Genomic DNA, 5,009 nt, shown 5'->3' with positions numbered 1-5,009 from the left:
CTTCTCCCTGTGGAACCCAACCTGTCATTCAAGGGCAAGAAGGAAAAAAATCCAGAAGCCACCCTTCCCAGTGTACTTGGTCCTGGTACTTACAGCTCCCTATAATACGCCCCAGTATCCCACTTTCCCTATGTTCCAACTCTGTTCAAGAATCATGTAAATTCTCCATGGTGGGCCATCATTTTAATGGGTGAGCAGAGGGAAAGGAGCCATGTGGCCCGAGCCAAGCAGGCCAAACAGCACTGGGTGTGCAGTGACACCAGGTCTGCAGCAGAACTAAAGGGGAATATCTGATAACATAAAAGCCTGGCACCCTGAAAGAGCTCTCTGGGAGTCAAGATTCATAAAATTACATCAAGTTAGAGGCCTTTTAAAACTATGTTCCTGTGGGAGATAGCAATGAGCCCTGTGCAAATGCTCATTTCACCACCATTACAGATTGTGCTCTCTGTGGCTGAGATAGCAGAGAAGTGGGAACCTTAGGGTACCAATTTGTAATTTTTGTCAATAACACATAACATTTATTATCATTTCCTTAATTACTTTGCCTCATTTAATCCTCACAGCAACCCTAAGATATAGATACTGTTATCATCCCCTTTTTAAAGTTGAGGAACATGAGACTTAGAGAAGACAAAATCTTCCTTGAGTTCACACAGCTAGTAACAAATCAGGATTCAAACCAGGAGTTCCATATACTGTCATGCAAGCTCTGCACTGGGCAACTCCTGGGATAACTATTCACAGACCATGATGTAAATGGTGATCCCTGGAGTTGTATAGTGCAGGAGCCCTGACAAAGCCAGAATGCTTAAGCACAGCACTGGGCTTCTGATCAAATGTTTGTAACAACAGAAGAGCTTCTTAAATGTATGTAACAAGAGAATGTACTCTTTAAATTAAAAATTGAACACTGTAGTAGAATCAGATTGCTTAGATTGCATTTAAGCACATATCCATGTAGACTTTTTACTACTTTGCACTGTGCAGACTTTAGCTGCTATTTATATCCTGCCAGATTTTTATCTTCTGGAGCTCTAAAGGGAATGGGTAGATTTCAGAGAGGCTAATGTCGAATCTTTCCCCCTAATATTGTACCTTAGTATGGATCTTGGAACACTGTTATATACTTCATATCAAAAAAGAGCAAATGTGTTGCTGACCTATGCATCCTGGAATTTACCTAACTACTGCCAAGTTTAGAGCTTTGGGGGTAACTAGGTGCTGTTGACCAGGGTCTAGCCAAAAGCATGTTGGCAGCAATTCCCAAAGCCTGTGCTTTTTCTCCCGGGAAAGGAGGGTTATTATAGAAAGCAATTAGTGTCCTTAAAATTACACCAAGCACTGATTTATGGGTGCTATGCCAAAATCAGATTTAGATCTAATTCCTACCTATTAGAGTCTGCCACAGAATAAGAAAAGATGTAAACACAGGAGAGAAACAGGAGGGTATAGAAAGAAGGAGGAGAAGAAGGAGGAAGAGGTATAGAAAGTGAAGAGGAAAGAAAGAATCAAACTCCTCAGTTTGCCCTGGAAAGGCAGTGGGGGTAAAGTGTGTGATAAATCTTCTACCACCCCATCCTCACCTCATCTGTGTGATTGCCAATGGGGGAGGGAGGCACAGATACCTTGATCTTGAATCCTGTCCATGAATATACATTTACAGTATAAATAAAAATGTAATTTCACAGTTTTGATCAACACCCTGTTATTTCTAAACATACAGATTTGGATTTTCTTCTAGGGTAGACAGTTGTTCCTTTGAGGTTAGGGAAGGGGTACATTGAATGGTTCTTTAGAGTTGTGCTAAAGCCAAATCCAGAAAAACCAGGTACAGAGCAATGCAAGCTAAAACTTTCCTGCTGGTTATTGTAAAATAATGGGTTTCTGGGGCTGGCTTGATGGCTCACAGCTGTAATCCCAGCATTTGGGGAGGCTGAAGCAGGTGGGTTGCTTGAGGCCAGTAGTTTGAAACCAGCCTGGGCAACACAGCAAGACCTTTTCTCTACAATTAAAAAAAATTAGCTGAGTGTGGTGGTGTGTGCCTGTAGTCCTAGCTACTCGGGAGGCTGAGACAGGAGGATCCCTTGAGCTCAGATTGAAGGTTGCAGTGAGCTGTGATCATACCACTGCACTTCAACCGAGATAAAAGAGTGAGACTGTGTCTCCAAAAAAAAAAAAAAAGGATCAGTTTCATGTTATCTTTTCAGTTTTTCTGGGAACACTGAAACGGCAATTTTGAGACTTGGGGAATACTGGGAAGGGGGTTGCAGGAGAGAGTGGAAGGTGGCCTCAGATAAGAAGAGATGGCCAGGGACAGCCAGGGATCCCCGCAAAGTGGGTAGCCAGTAGGCTCTAGAAACAGAGATATCTGACATCTCACTTTGTGTCTTGTTCTGCTTATAATGGCCACCTATCTGTTGCCACCTCAACTACCAAAACCCTTTAAGAGACTTTTAAAATCATTACAATTTAGTGTCAGACTTGGATTAGTACTCACTGCCTCAGGGAATTCATGTTTTGGAAAAAAGGGAATCAGAAAAAGGGCCCAGCACCCTGGAGAAGCACTAATCAGATAGAGAAAAGTGGGGAGTAGGAAGGAGTCCAGGGTGTGTGAACATCCCCTGGAAGCCCTAAGAAATATGCAGGAAGGAACTGGAGCATGGGGCTGGAGTTACTTTATTTGAATATTAAAGGAAGGATGCAAATAAAATCATAAAGAGATGCCATCTTACTCTAATTAGAACAGTCATTTCTAAAAAGTCAAAAACAATAGATGTTGGTGAAAAGGAAACACTTATACACTGTTGGTGGGAATGTACATTACACCTCTATGTATATCAGTATGGAGATTCCTCAAAGGACTAAAAGTAGACCTACAATTCAATCCTGCAACCCCACTATTGGGTATCTACCCAGAGGAAAAAAAATCATTATATCAAAAAAGTATCTGTATTGGTATGTTTATCACAGCACAATTCATAATTGTGATGATATGGAATCAACCTAAGTCCCCATCAATTGATAAATGGATAAAGAAAATGTGGTATATACACGAGGGCTGTCCGGAAAGTGTCCAGCCATGGATACAATGGAGAAAAACACCAGAAAGTTTCTGAACAGCTTTTGGGTGTGCATAATCTAACTAACCCTTGAAAAGTGCCCCCCCAAAAAAATCCAAACAGAAACAGCAATGAAACAACTGAACTCACAAACAATTATCTATTACTGTTAAAATGTTAGCAAAATATCATTTCAGAGTTCCACCTGTTTCCACCCAACCAGGTTCATTGCCTGCTGCTTAAGAGGAAGCCAATACACTGAGACAGTAGGGGTTGCAGTAGACAAAGAGTTTGATATCACAGGGTGCCAAGTGAGGAGATGAGAGAAATGTCTCAAATCCATCTCCCAAAGAATTTTTGGGCCAGGGTTTTTAAAGATAGTTTGGTAGGCAAAGGGGTAGGCCTGCTGATTGGCTGGGGACAAACTCATAGGGTTGGGAAGCAGAAATTGTCTTCTTGCATTGACTCAGTTCCCAGGTAGAGGGTAATGGGACCCATTAAGTCAATTCCTAAGTATGGCCACTGGTCTGGTTGGGGTCAGTCAGTCCACTGGAATGCAGAGTCTGGAAAATATCTCAAAGACCAGTCTTAGGTTTCACAATGATGATGTTATCTATGGGAGTAATTAAGAAAGCTATGAATTTTATGATCATAAAGCAAGCTATGGAACAATGGCTGGTTATATGTATCTTTTTAACTATGCCTATACCTTTGCAGAGTTTAGGCCCCTGCCACAGTTCCCAACTTGTGGCCTTTTATTAATTTTATAAAGGGCAGTTTCACATCCAGAAATTGCTGGATTATTTGTTCAGGTTTTTCCAGTGACTTTGCTTGTAGTGTGAAGTACATGCCTCTCCCCAGCACCTCTGCCAGTTCTGTTCTGCCCCAGAGGGAAAGTCCATGCCATCCTCACACTATGGTGAATACATAGGTATGTGAATGTCACTGGCCAAATTCTGAGATACAACCATGCCAGTGAGAGACCACACACAAAAAAAAACAAACAGACAAGTTTGCTCAGGGGCCCGCACATTTTCCTAACAACTTTCCTGATACACACTTGACATAAACTGCACTTATTTAATGCATACAATTTAAGTTTTAACATACATATGCACTCTTGAAATCATCACTACACTCAAGATAGGGGCCCACCACTTTAATAAACATTTATGGATATTTGCAGAAGATGGTTTCTTTTAGCCACGTATCTCATCAAATGAAATAAACTTCCTAAAAATTTTTTAACAAAAAGCATCTGCATTGTGACTATCTAAGCTGCTCTTTTTATGGGTTTGTTGAGCTCTATCTGTGGGAAATTTGACAAGATTCCAATGTTGATTTCCTTGATTCTCCAGGAGAGAATGTTTGTGAAATTGAGTGCGGACATACTCACGTGCGGTAGGATTCAGGGTAAGGTTCCAACATGCTCAGCATGGGCACTCACATGTTAAGCAGATGAAAGTGGTGGGGTAGAAACAGAAGGAAGTGAAAAATGCCCAGCACTGAGCAAGCTTGGCTATAGCAGGAAATTCAAAAGACCCTGGCAGCCAGGTGGTCACAGTTTGGGAGAATCAGTCATTAGCACACAGGATTAAACTGTTTCTAGCCTTAAGGCGGGAGCACAAAATTCAGTCCTGCAGAATCATTCAAGAAATGAATTCACCAAAACAGTAGGGAAGTTTGAAAAGGAATAAAGCATTTCTTTCAAAAACATACACAGGGAAACAACTCCATGTTCTCAGTCATGCATTTCTGTTTTCAGAGCTCCTCTGTTTCTGAAATACAGCAACTGGCCCTAGCAAAGAGAAATGAAAACACACAGCAGGCACTGAAACCAGCCTTCTAAATCCTAACTCCTTCCTGCTGTACGGCTCAAAACCTCTATTTGAATTTCAGTTATTTGAGCTTTGCATTTTAGAAGAGTATCTCCAGACAGAGGAGATA

This window comes from Lemur catta, chromosome 4 (assembly GCF_020740605.2).
Source record: "Lemur catta isolate mLemCat1 chromosome 4, mLemCat1.pri, whole genome shotgun sequence".
NCBI classification, from domain to species: domain Eukaryota; kingdom Metazoa; phylum Chordata; class Mammalia; order Primates; family Lemuridae; genus Lemur; species Lemur catta.
Note: the sequence above shows the minus strand (reverse complement) of the source record.